This window comes from Pseudophryne corroboree, chromosome 4 (assembly GCF_028390025.1).
Source record: "Pseudophryne corroboree isolate aPseCor3 chromosome 4, aPseCor3.hap2, whole genome shotgun sequence".
In the NCBI taxonomy this organism is placed as follows: Eukaryota; Metazoa; Chordata; class Amphibia; order Anura; family Myobatrachidae; genus Pseudophryne; species Pseudophryne corroboree.
Genome location: NC_086447.1, coordinates 696,206,832 through 696,220,533, shown reverse-complemented (window position 1 = coordinate 696,220,533; position 13,702 = coordinate 696,206,832). Strand labels below are relative to the sequence as shown.

Genomic DNA, 13,702 nt, shown 5'->3' with positions numbered 1-13,702 from the left:
GCTACAGTACTTTAATAAAAAAAATATTTTCAATCCATTTTTTCAAAGAACCTGGCTTTTTATGAAGAAAAGAAACAATGATATCATGATATCCATTAAAATACCAAAAGTTATGTAACATTTTAAATCCAAGCGGTTCAAAGTTAACAATGCACAGGAAAATGAACATGAATAGTGCAATAGTATTTGCATTGAAAACACCCAGGGCAACATACCAGGATGGCCGAGTGGTTAAGGCGTTGGACTTAAGATCCAATCGATATATATCCGCGTTGGTTTGAACCACACTTCTGGTATGTATTTTCATTTCGGATTCCTAAATATGTGCAAGGAACAATATAATCGAATAGGGAAATGTACAAGAGTCATTTTGTTTCCATTTGTAAACTACCATACATGTTCCACAAAAGCATTGAAATGTGACAGTGCAAATAAACTTATGTAATAATTTAGACTCCAAACAGAACAAAGTTTGCATAAAAGTTGACCATGCACATTAACATATACATATGCAATGGGGTTCAGAATGTAATCCTGATGGACTGGATGCCTATGGTCAGAATACCGACATAAGCAACCTGACCATTAAAATCCTGACAGCCCTGCAGTTAATACCATAACCCTTCCATGTTCCCTGCCCTAACCCTAATCCTCCCTTTTGGGTGTCTAAACCTTACACCATCTCCTTGGGTGCCTAAACCTTACCCTCCCCGGGATGCCTAACACTAACCCTCCATTCCCCAATGCCTAAAGCTAATGCTCCCTGCTTGGTGTCTAACAATAACCTCCTCTTCTAAGTGACTAAACCAAACCCTCCCTCCCTGGTACCTAACTCTAACCTACCTGTCCCTACACCGTAACCCCCCTTCTAATGCCTAAACCTAACCTCTCCCCTCCCCGTGGCAGGACAAGATTACATCCTGCTGAGAGGACATTCAGAATTCTAGGTGTCAGTATTTTCATGCTGTTAATCCCACCTCTGTTGGCATTTTGGTGCCGTTATTATGGCTGGTGGGTACGATTATGGTGTCAGTATTATGATAGCCAGGATCCCGCATGGAAGCCTTTTAACTGGGTTCCATGCTTTGCAAAAGTATAAGCCATGAAAATGTCAAAAGCCTCACATCAGGATGGCCGCGTGGTTAAGGTGTTGGATTTAAGATTCAATCGATTTACATCTGCATGGGATAGATCCCCACTTCTGGTTTGTATTTCTATTTCAGCTAACCAAATGAGGAAGAATTTGTCAATTAGGGAAAACTTTCAAACTATGGTGAAAGTCAATAACTTAAGCTACAGTACTTTGATCAAAAAATATTTTCAATCCATTTTCTCCAAAGAAACTGATTTTTTATAAAGAAAGTAAACAATGATATCCTAATATCCATTAAAATACCCAGTTATGTAATATGTTAAACTCCAAACAGTACAAAGTTAACCATGCACATCATAATTAACATGAATAGTGCATTAGTATTTGCCATGAAAAGCTCTTGGGCACCACACCAGGATGGCTGCATGGTTAAGGCATTTGACTTAAGATCCAATGGATATATATTCACATGGGATCGAATCCCAATTCTGGTATGCATGTTAATTTCAGATTCCTAAATATGTACAAGGAATAACATTATTAATTAAGGACATGTACAAAAGATGATGTTGCTTGCATTTGTAACCCACCATACTTGTTCCACAAAATCCTTGACATGTGACAGGGCAAAAAAAGAATGATAGCAACTATCTACAAATGTTGCTTGTAATCATTCAAAAGAAAGGACAGTCTTGATAGATGAGCAGTTCGAAATGTGGTGAAAATTAATGTCTTTAAACAAATATGGAATTGTTATGAAACTTTTTATTCATAAGAGCCTTACTTGTTGTGAAGAATAGAAATATAAATATCATACTTTTAAAAAAACAACAATTACCAGACTTATGTAATAAGTAACAGTCAAAGCAGTATAAAGTTTGCTGAATAATTGCCCATGCACATTAAAAGATACATATGCTTTGCAATAGTATTTTACATGACAATCACACCAAAATGGCCAAGTGGTTAAGGCGTTGGACTTAAGATCCAATGGATACATAACCGCGTGGGTTCGATCCCCACTTCTGGTATGCATTTTAATTTCAGCTAACTAAATATTTATGATGAAGATTTCGGCAATTAGGGAAAACTCTCAAAATTCTGTGAAAATCATTAACTTAAATTACATTGCTAAAAAAATATTTTCAATCCATTTTTTCAAAGAACCTGGCTTTCTATGAAGAAAAGAAACAATGATATCATAATATCCATTAAAATACCAAAAGTTATGTAATATTTTAAACTCCAAGCGGTTCAAAGTTAACAATGCACAGGAAAATAAACATGAATAGTGCAATAGTATTTGCATTGAAAGTACCAAAGACAACATACCAGGATGGCCGAGTGGTTAAGGCGTTGGACTTAAGATCCAATGGATATATATCCGCGTGGGTTCGAACCCCACTTCTGGTATGTATTTTAATTTCGGATTCCTAAATATGTACAAGGAACAATATAATCGAATAGGGAAATGTACAAGAGTCATTTTGTTTACATTTGTAAACTACCATACATGTTCCACAAAAGCATTAAAATGTGACAGTGCAAATAAACTTATGTAATAATTTAGACTCCAAACAGTACAAAGTTTGCATAAAAGTTGACCATGAACATTAACATATACATATGCAATGGGGTTCAGAATGTAATCCTGATGGACTGGATGCCTATGGTCAGAATACCGACATCAGCAACCTGACCATTAAAATCCTGACAGCCCTGCAGTTAATACCATAACCCTTCCATGTTCCCTGCCCTAACCCTAATACTCCCTTTTGGGTGCCTAAATCTTACCCTCCCCGGGATGCCTGACACTAACCCTCTATTCCCCAATGCCTAAAGCTAATGCTCCCTGCTTGGTGTCTAACACTAACCTCCTCTTCTAAGTGACTAAACCAAACCCTCCCTGGTACCTAACTCTAACCTACCTGTCCCTACACCGTAACCCCCCTTCTAATGCCTAAACCTAACCTCCCCCCTCCCCGTGGCAGGACAAGATTACATCCTGCTGAGAGGACATTCAGAATTCTAGGTGTCAGTATTTTCATGGTGTTAATCCCACCTCTGTTGGCATTTTGGTGCTGTTATTATGGCTGGTGGGTACGATTATGGTGTCAGTATTATGATAGCCAGTATCCCGCATGGAAGCCTTTTAACTGGGTACCATGCTTTGCAAAAGTATTTGCCATGAAAATGTCAAAAGCCTCACATCAGGATGGCCGAGTGGTTAAGGTGTTGGACTTAAGATTCAATGGATTTACATCTGCATGGGATAGATCCCCACTTCTGGTTTGTATTTCAATTTCAGCTAACCAAATGAGGAAGAATTTGTCAATTAGGGAAAACTTTCAAACTATGGTGAAAGTCAATAACTTAAGCTACAGTACTTTAATAAAAAAAATATTTTCAATCCATTTTTTCAAAGAACCTGGCTTTCTATGAAGAAAAGAAACAATGATATCATAATATCCATTAAAATAACAAAAGTTATGTAATATTTTAAATCCAAGCGGTTCAAAGTTAACAATGCACAGGAAAATGAACATGAATAGTGCAATAGTATTTGCATTGAAAATACCCAGGGCAACATACCAGGATGGCCGAGTGGTTAAGGCGTTGGACTTAAGATCCAATCGATATATATCCGCGTTGGTTTGAACCACACTTCTGGTATGTATTTTAATTTCGGATTCCTAAATATGTACAAGGAACAATATAATCGAATAGGGAAATGTACAAGAGTCATTTTGTTTACATTTGTAAACTACCATACATGTTCCACAAAAGCATTGAAATGTGACAGTGCAAATAAACTTATGTAATAATTTAGACTCCAAACAGAACAAAGTTTGCATAAAAGTTGACCATGCACATTAACATATACATATGCAATGGGGTTCAGAATGTAATCCTGATGGACTGGATGCCTATGGTCAGAATACCGACATCAGCAACCTGACCATTAAAATCCTGACAGCCCTGCAGTTAATACCATAACCCTTCCATGTTCCCTGCCCTAACCCTAATCCTCCCTTTTGGGTGTCTAAACCTTACACCCTCTCCTTGGGTGCCTAAACCTTACCCTCCCCGGGATGCCTAACACTAACCCTCCATTCCCCAATGCCTAAAGCTAATGCTCCCTGCTTGGTGTCTAACAATAACCTCCTCTTCTAAGTGACTAAACCAAACCCTCCCTCCCTGGTACCTAACTCTAACCTACCTGTCCCTACACAGTAACCCCCCTTCTAATGCCTAAACCTAGCCTCCCCCCTCCCCGTGGCAGGATAAGATTACATCCTGCTGAGAGGACATTCAGAATTCTAGGTGTCAGTATTTTCATGCTGTTAATCCCACCTCTGTTGGCATTTTGGTGCCATTATTATGGCTGGTGGGTACGATTATGGTGTCAGTATTATGATAGCCAGAATCCCGCATGGAAGCCTTTTAACTGGGTCCCATGCTTTGCAAAAGTATTTGCCATGAAAATGTCAAAAGCCTCACATCAGGATGGCTGAGTGGTTAAGGTGTTGGACTTAAGATTCAATGGATTTTTATCTGCATGGGATAGATCCCCACTTCTGGTTTGTATTTCAATTTCAGCTAACCAAATGAGGAAGAATTTGTCAATTAGGGAAAACTTTCAAACTATGGTGAAAGTCAATAACTTAAGCTACAGTACTTTGATAAAAAAAAATTTCAATCCATTTTCTCCTAAGAAACTGATTTTATATAACGTAAGTTAACAATGACATCCTAATATCCATTAAAATACCCAGTTATGTAATATTTTAAACTCCAAACAGTACAAAGTTAACCATGCACATCATAATTAACATGAATAGTGCATTAGTATTTGCCATGAAAAGCTCCTGGGCACCACACCAGGATGGCTGCATTGTTAAGGCATTTGACTTAAGATCCAATGGATATATATCTGCATGGGATCAAACCCCAATTCTGTTATGCATGTTAATTTCAGATTTCTAAATATGTACAAGGTATAACTTTATTTTTTAAGGACATGTACAAAAGTTGATGTTGCTTGCATTTGTAAACCACCATACTTGTTCCACAAAATCCTTGACATGTGACAGGGCAAAAAAGAATGATAGCGACTATCTACAAATGTTGCTTGTAATCATTCAAAAGAAAGGACAGTCTTGATAGATGAGCAGTTAGAAATGTGGTGAAAATTAATGTCTTTAAACAAATATGGAATTATTATAAAACTTTTTATTCATAAGAGCCTTACTTGTGAGGAATAGAAATATAAGTATCATACTTTAAAAAAAAAACAATTACCAGACTTATGTAATAAGTAACAGTCAAAGCAGTATAAAGTTTGCTGAATAATTGCCCATGCACATTAAAAGATACATATGCTTTGCAATAGTATTTGACATGTAAATCAAACCAGGATGGCCGAGTGGTTAAGGCGTGGACTTAAGATCCAATGGATACATAACCGCGTGGGTTAGATCCCCACTTCTGGTATGCATTTTAATTTCAGCTAACTAAATATTTATGATGAAGATTTCGGCATTTAGGGAAAACTCTCAAAATTCTGTGAAAATCATTAACTTAAATTACATTGCTAAAAAAATATTTTCAATCCATTTTTTTCAAAGAACCTGGCTTTCTATGAAGAAAAGAAACAATGATATCATAATATCCATTAAAATACCAAAAGTTATGTAATATTTTAAACTCCAAGCGGTTCAAAGTTAACAATGCACAGGAAAATAAACATGAATAGTGCAATAGTATTTGCATTGAAAATACCCAGGGCAACATACCAGGATGGCCGAGTGGTTAAGGCGTTGGACTTAAGATCCAATGGATATATATCCGCGTGGGTTCGAACCCCACTTCTGGTATGTATTTTAATTTCGGATTCCTAAATATGTACAAGGAACAATATAATCGAATAGGGAAATGTACAAGAGTCATTTTGTTTACATTTGTAAACTACCATACATGTTCCACAAAAGCATTGAAATGTGACAGTGCAAATAAACTTATGTAATAATTTAGACTCCAAACAGTACAAAGTTTGCATAAAAGTTGACCATGCACATTAACATATACATATGCAATGGGGTTCAGAATGTAATCCTGATGGACTGGATGCCTATGGTCAGAATACCGACATCAGCAACCTGACCATTAAAATCCTGACAGCCCTGCAGTTAATACCATAACCCTTCCATGTTCCCTGCCCTAACCCTAATACTCCCTTTTGGGTGCCTAAACCTTACCCTCCCCGGGATGCCTGACACTAACCCTCCATTCCCCAATGCCTAAAGATAATGCTCCCTGCTTGGTGTCTAACACTAACCTCCTCTTCTAAGTGACTAAACCAAACCCTCCCTCCCTGGTACCTAACTCTAACCTACCTGTCCCTACACCGTAACCCCCCTTCTAATGCCTAAACCTAACCTCCCCCCTCCCAGTGGCAGGACAAGATTACATCCTGCTGAGAGGACATTCAGAATTCTAGGTGTCAGTATTTTCATGGTGTTAATCCCACCTCTGTTGGCATTTTGGTGCTGTTATTATGGCTGGTGGGTACGATTATGGTGTCAGTATTATGATAGCCAGTATCCCGCACGGAAGCCTTTTAACTGGGTACCATGCTTTGCAAAAGTATTTGCCATGAAAATGTCAAAAGCCTCACATCAGGATGGCTGAGTGGTTAAGGTGTTGGACTTAAGATTCAATGGATTTACATCTGCATGGGATAGATCCCCACTTCTGGTTTGTATTTCAATTTCAGCTAACCAAATGAGGAAGAATTTGTCAATTAGGGAAAACTTTCAAACTATGGTGAAAGTCAATAACTTAAGCTACAGTACTTTGATAAAAAAAAAATTTCAATCCATTTTCTCCTAAGAAACTGATTTTATATAACGTAAGTTAACAATGACATCCTAATATCCATTAAAATACCCAGTTATGTAATATTTTAAACTCCAAACAGTACAAAGTTAACCATGCACATCATAATTAACATGAAAAGTGCATTAGTATTTGCCATGAAAAGCTCCTGGGCACCACACCAGGATGGCTGCATTGTTAAGGCATTTGACTTAAGATCCAATGGATATATATCTGCATGGGCTCAAACCCCAATTCTGGTATGCATGTTAATTTCAGATTCCTAAATATGTACAAGGTATAACTTTATTTTTTAAGGACATGTACAAAAGTTGATGTTGCTTGCATTTGTAAACCACCATACTTGTTCCACAAAATCCTTGACATGTGACAGGGCAAAAAAGAATGATAGCGACTATCTACAAATGTTGCTTGTAATCATTCAAAAGAAAGGACAGTCTTGATAGATGAGCAGTTAGAAATGTGGTGAAAATTAATGTCTTTAAACAAATATGGAATTATTATAAAACTTTTTATTCATAAGAGCCTTACTTGTGAGGAATAGAAATATAAGTATCATACTTTTAAAAAAAAAACAATTACCAGACTTATGTAATAAGTAACAGTCAAAGCAGTATAAAGTTTGCTGAATAATTGCCCATGCACATTAAAAGATACATATGCTTTGCAATAGTATTTGACATGTAAATCAAACCAGGATGGCCGAGTGGTTAAGGCGTTGAACTTAAGATCCAATGGATACATAACCGCGTGGGTTCGATCCCCACTTCTGGTATGCATTTTAATTTCAGCTAACTAAATATTTATGATGAAGATTTCGGCAATTAGGGAAAACTCTCAAAATTCTGTGAAAATCATTAACTTAAATTACATTGCTAAAGAAATATTTTCAATCCATTTTTTCAAAGAACCTGGCTTTCTATGAAGAAAAGAAACAATGATATCATAATATTCATTAAAATACCAAAAGTTATGTAATATTTTAAACTCCAAGCGGTTCAAAGTTAACAATGCACAGGAAAATAAACATGAATAGTGCAATAGTATTTGCATTGAAAATACCCAGGGCAACATACCAGGATGGCTGAGTGGTTAAGGCGTTGGACTTAAGATCCATTGGATATATATCTGCGTGGGTTCGAACCCCACTTCTGGTATGTATTTTAATTTCGGATTACTAAATATGTACAAGGAACAATATAATCGAATAGGGAAATGTACAAGAGTCATTTTGTTTACATTTGTAAACTACCATACATGTTCCACAAAAGCATTGAAATGTGACAGTGCAAATAAACTTATGTAATAATTTAGACTCCAAACAGTACAAAGTTTGCATAAAAGTTGACCATGCACATTAACATATACATATGCAATGGGGTTCAGAATGTAATCCTGATGGACTGGATGCCTATGGTCAGAATACCGACATCAGCAACCTGACCATTAAAATCCTGACAGCCCTGCAGTTAATACCATAACCCTTCCATGTTCCCTGCCCTAACCCTAATACTCCCTTTTGGGTGCCTAAACCTTACCCTCCCCGGGATGCCTGACACTAACCCTCCATTCCCCAATGCCTAAAGATAATGCTCCCTGCTTGGTGTCTAACACTAACCTCCTCTTCTAAGTGACTAAACCAAACCCTTCCTCCCTGGTACCTAACTCTAACCTACCTGTCCCTACACCGTAACCCCCCTTCTAATGCCTAAACCTAACCTCCCCCCTCCCAGTGGCAGGACAAGATTACATCCTGCTGAGAGGACATTCAGAATTCTAGGTGTCAGTATTTTCATGGTGTTAATCCCACCTCTGTTGGCATTTTGGTGCTGTTATTATGGCTGGTGGGTACGATTATGGTGTCAGTATTATGATAGCCAGTATCCCGCACGGAAGCCTTTTAACTGGGTACCATGCTTTGCAAAAGTATTTGCCATGAAAATGTCAAAAGCCTCACATCAGGATGGCTGAGTGGTTAAGGTGTTGGACTTAAGATTCAATGGATTTACATCTGCATGGGATAGATCCCCACTTCTGGTTTGTAATTCAATTTCAGCTAACCAAATGAGGAAGAATTTGTCAATTAGGGAAAACTTTCAAACTATGGTGATAGTCAATAACTTAAGCTACAGTACTTTAATAAAAAAAATATTTTCAATCCATTTTTTCAAAGAACCTGGCTTTCTATGAAGAAAAGAAACAATGATATCATAATATCCATTAAAATACCAAAAGTTATGTAATATTTTAAAATCCAAGCGGTTCAAAGTTAACAATGCACAGGAAAATGAACATGAATTGTGCAATAGTATTTGCATTGAAAATACCCAGGGCAACATACCAGGATGGCCGAGTGGTTAAGGCGTTGGACTTAAGTTCCAATCGATATATATCCGCGTTGGTTTGAACCACACTTCTGGTATGTATTTTAATTTCGGATTCCTAAATATGTACAAGGAACAATATAATCGAATAGGGAAATGTACAAGAGTCATTTTGTTTACATTTGTAAACTACCATACATGTTCCACAAAAGCATTGAAATGTGACAGTGCAAATAAACTTATGTAATAATTTAGACTCCAAACAGAACAAAGTTTGCATAAAAGTTGACCATGCACATTAACATATACATATGCAATGGGGTTCAGAATGTAATCCTGATGGACTGGATGCCTATGGTCAGAATACCGACATCAGCAACCTGACCATTAAAATCCTGACAGCCCTGCAGTTAATACCATAACCCTTCCATGTTCCCTGCCCTAACCCTAATCCTCCCTTTTGGGTGTCTAACCCTTACACCCTCTCCTTGGGTGCCTAAACCTTACTGTCCCCGGGATGCCTAACACTAACCCTCCATTCCCCAATGCCTAAAGCTAATGCTCCCTGCTTGGTGTCTAACAATAACCTCCTCTTCTAAGTGACTAAACCAAACCCTCCCTCCCTGGTACCTAACTCTAACCTACCTGTCCCTACACCGTAACCCCCCTTCTAATGCCTAAACCTAACCTCTCCCCTCCCCGTGGCAGGACAAGATTACATCCTGCTGAGAGGACATTCAGAATTCTAGGTGTCAGTATTTTCATGCTGTTAATCCCACCTCTGTTGGCATTTTGGTGCCGTTATTATGGCTGGTGGGTACGATTATGGTGTCAGTATTATGATAGCCAGGATCAGGCATGGAAGCCTTTTAACTGGGTCCCTTGCTTTGCAAAAGTATTTGCCATGAAAATGTCAAAAGACTCACATCAGGATGGTTGAGTGGTTAAGGTGTTGGACTTAAGATTCAATGGATTTACATCTGCATGGGATAGATCCCCACTTCTGTTTTGTATTTCAATTTCAGCTAACCAAATGAGGAAGAATTTGTCAATTAGGGAAAACTTTCAAACTATGGTGAAAGTCAATAACTTAAGCTACAGTACTTTGATAAAAAAAATATTTTCAATCCATTTTCTCCTAAGAAACTGATTTTATATAACGTAAGTTAACAATGACATCCTAATATCCATTAAAATACCCAGTTATGTAATATTTTAAACTCCAAACAGTACAAAGTTAACCATGCACATCATAATTAACATGAATAGTGCATTAGTATTTGCCATGAAAAGCTCCTGGGCACCACACCAGGATGGCTGCATTGTTAAGGCATTTGACTTAAGATCCAATGGATATATATCTGCATGGGATCAAACCCCAAATCTGGTATGCATGTTAATTTCAGATTCCTAAATATGTACAAGGTATAACTTTATTTTTTAAGGACATGTACAAAAGTTGATGTTGCTTGCATTTGTAAACCACCATACTTGTTCCACAAAATCCTTGACATGTGACAGGGCAAAAAAGAATGATAGCGACTATCTACAAATGTTGCTTGTAATCATTCAAAAGAAAGGACAGTCTTGATAGATGAGCAGTTAGAAATGTGGTGAAAATTAATGTCTTTAAACAAATATGGAATTATTATAAAACTTTTTATTCATAAGAGCCTTACTTGTGAAGAATAGAAATATAAGTATCATACTTTTAAAAAAAAACAATTACCAGACTTATGTAATAAGTAACAGTCAAAGCAGTATAAAGTTTGCTGAATAATTGCCCATGCACATTAAAAGATACATATGCTTTGCAATAGTATTTGACATGTAAATCAAACCAGGATGGCCGAGTGGTTAAGGTGTTGGACTTAAGATCCAATAGATACATATCCGCGTGGGTTCGATCCCCACTTCTGGTATGCATTTTAATTTCAGCTAACTAAATATTTATGATGAAGATTTCGGCAATTAGGGAAAACTCTCAAAATTCTGTGAAAATCATTAACTTAAATTACATTGCTAAAAAAATATTTTCAATCCATTTTTTCAAAGAACCTGGCTTTCTATGAAGAAAAGAAACAATGATATCATAATATCCATTAAAATACCAAAAGTTATGTAATATTTTAAACTCCAAGCGGTTCAAAGTTAACAATGCACAGGAAAATAAACATGAATAGTGCAATAGTATCTGCATTGAAAATACCCAGGGCAACATACCAGGATGGCCGAGTGGTTAAGGCGTTGGACTTAAGATCCAATGGATATATATCTGCGTGGGTTCGAACCCCACTTCTTGTATGTATTTTAATTTCGGATTACTAAATATGTACAAGGAACAATATAATCGAATAGGGAAATGTACAAGAGTCATTTTGTTTACATTTGTATGTTCCACAAAAGCATTAAAATGTGACAGTGCAAATAAACTTATGTAATAATTTAGACTCCAAACAGTACAAAGTTTGCATAAAAGTTGACCATGCACATTTACATATACATATGCAATGGGGTTCAGAATGTAATCCTGATGGACTGGATGCCTATGGTCAGAATACCGACATCAGCAACCTGACCATTAAAATCCTGACAGCCCTGCAGTTAATACCATAACCCTTCCATGTTCCCTGCCCTAACCCTAATACTCCCTTTTGGGTGCCTAAACCTTACCCTCCCCGGGATGCCTAACACTAACCCTCCATTCCCCAATGCCTAAAGATAATGCTCCCTGCTTGGTGTCTAACACTAACCTCCTCTTCTAAGTGACTAAACCAAACCCTCCCTCCCTGGTACCTAACTCTAACCTACCTGTCCCTACACCGTAACCCCCCTTCTAATGCCTAAACCTAACCTCCCCCCTCCCAGTGGCAGGACAAGATTACATCCTGCTGAGAGGACATTCAGAATTCTAGGTGTCAGTATTTTCATGGTGTTAATACCACCACTGTTGGCATTTTGGTGCTGTTATTATGGCTGGTGGGTACGATTATATTGTCAGTATTATGATAGCCAGTATCCCGCACGGAAGCCTTTTAACTGGGTACCATGCTTTGCAAAAGTATTTGCCATGAAAATGTCAAAAGCCTCACATCAGGATGGCTGAGTGGTTAAGGTGTTGGACTTAAGATTCAATGGATTTACATCTGCATGGGATAGATCCCCACTTCTGGTTTGTAATTCAATTTCAGCTAACCAAATGAGGAAGAATTTGTCAATTAGGGAAAACTTTCAAACTATGGTGAAAGTCAATAACTTAAGCTACAGTACTTTAATAAAAAAAATATTTTCAATCCATTTTTTCAAAGAACCTGGCTTTCTATGAAGAAAAGAAACAATGATATCATAATATCCATTAAAATACCAAAAGTTATGTAATATTTTAAAATCCAAGCGGTTCAAAGTTAACAATGCACAGGAAAATGAACATGAATTGTGCAATAGTATTTGCATTGAAAATACCCAGGGCAACATACCAGGATGGCCGAGTGGTTAAGGCGTTGGACTTAAGTTCCAATCGATATATATCCGCATTGGTTTGAACCACACTTCTGGTATGTATTTTAATTTCGGATTCCTAAATATGTACAAGGAACAATATAATCGAATAGGGAAATGTACAAGAGTCATTTTGTTTACATTTGTAAACTACCATACATGTTCCACAAAAGCATTGAAATGTGACAGTGCAAATAAACTTATGTAATAATTTAGACTCCAAACAGAACAAAGTTTGCATAAAAGTTGACCATGCACATTAACATATACATATGCAATGGGGTTCAGAATGTAATCCTGATGGACTGGATGCCTATGGTCAGAATACCGACATCAGCAACCTGACCATTAAAATCCTGACAGCCCTGCAGTTAATACCATAACCCTTCCATGTTCCCTGCCCTAACCCTAATCCTCCCTTTTGGGTGTCTAAACCTCACACCCTCTCCTTGGGTGCCTAAACCTTACCCTCCCCGGGATGCCTAACACTAACCCTCCATTCCCCAATGCCTAAAGCTAATGCTCCCTGCTTGGTGTCTAACAATAACCTCCTCTTCTAAGTGACTAAACCAAACCCTCCCTCCCTGGTACCTAACTCTAACCTACCTGTCCCTACACCGTAACCCCCCTTCTAATGCCTAAACCTAACCTCTCCCCTCCCCGTGGCAGGACAAGATTACATCCTGCTGAGAGGACATTCAGAATTCTAGGTGTCAGTATTTTCATGCTGTTAATCCCACCTCTGTTGGCATTTTGGTGCCGTTATTATGGCTGGTGGGTACGATTATGGTGTCAGTATTATGATAGCCAGGATCAGGCATGGAAGCCTTTTAACTGGGTCCCATGCTTTGCAAAAGTATTTGCCATGAAAATGTCAAAAGCCTCACAT

At 37.6% G+C, this 13,702-nt stretch overlaps 9 non-coding genes across 9 annotated transcripts; all 9 read left to right on the top strand.

Moving 5' to 3' along the window:
- Window positions 1-213: 213 nt before the first annotated feature.
- On the top strand, window positions 214-296 carry TRNAL-UAA (transfer RNA leucine (anticodon UAA)). The gene has a single exon. It is a non-coding gene; the product is annotated as a tRNA-Leu (tRNA).
- A 1,745-nt stretch (window positions 297-2,041) lies between these two features.
- On the top strand, window positions 2,042-2,124 carry TRNAL-UAA (transfer RNA leucine (anticodon UAA)). The gene has a single exon. It is a non-coding gene; the product is annotated as a tRNA-Leu (tRNA).
- Window positions 2,125-2,423: 299 nt separating this feature from the next.
- Window positions 2,424-2,506, top strand: TRNAL-UAA (transfer RNA leucine (anticodon UAA)). The gene has a single exon. It is a non-coding gene; the product is annotated as a tRNA-Leu (tRNA).
- A 1,177-nt stretch (window positions 2,507-3,683) lies between these two features.
- TRNAL-UAA (transfer RNA leucine (anticodon UAA)) lies at window positions 3,684-3,766 on the top strand. Its single transcript has one exon. It is a non-coding gene; the product is annotated as a tRNA-Leu (tRNA).
- A 2,121-nt stretch (window positions 3,767-5,887) lies between these two features.
- Window positions 5,888-5,970, top strand: TRNAL-UAA (transfer RNA leucine (anticodon UAA)). Its single transcript has one exon. It is a non-coding gene; the product is annotated as a tRNA-Leu (tRNA).
- A 1,713-nt stretch (window positions 5,971-7,683) lies between these two features.
- TRNAL-UAA (transfer RNA leucine (anticodon UAA)) lies at window positions 7,684-7,766 on the top strand. Its single transcript has one exon. It is a non-coding gene; the product is annotated as a tRNA-Leu (tRNA).
- A 299-nt stretch (window positions 7,767-8,065) lies between these two features.
- Window positions 8,066-8,148, top strand: TRNAL-UAA (transfer RNA leucine (anticodon UAA)). The gene has a single exon. It is a non-coding gene; the product is annotated as a tRNA-Leu (tRNA).
- Window positions 8,149-11,154: 3,006 nt separating this feature from the next.
- On the top strand, window positions 11,155-11,237 carry TRNAL-UAA (transfer RNA leucine (anticodon UAA)). The gene has a single exon. It is a non-coding gene; the product is annotated as a tRNA-Leu (tRNA).
- Window positions 11,238-11,536: 299 nt separating this feature from the next.
- Window positions 11,537-11,619, top strand: TRNAL-UAA (transfer RNA leucine (anticodon UAA)). Its single transcript has one exon. It is a non-coding gene; the product is annotated as a tRNA-Leu (tRNA).
- The last annotated feature ends 2,083 nt before the right edge of the window (window positions 11,620-13,702 follow it).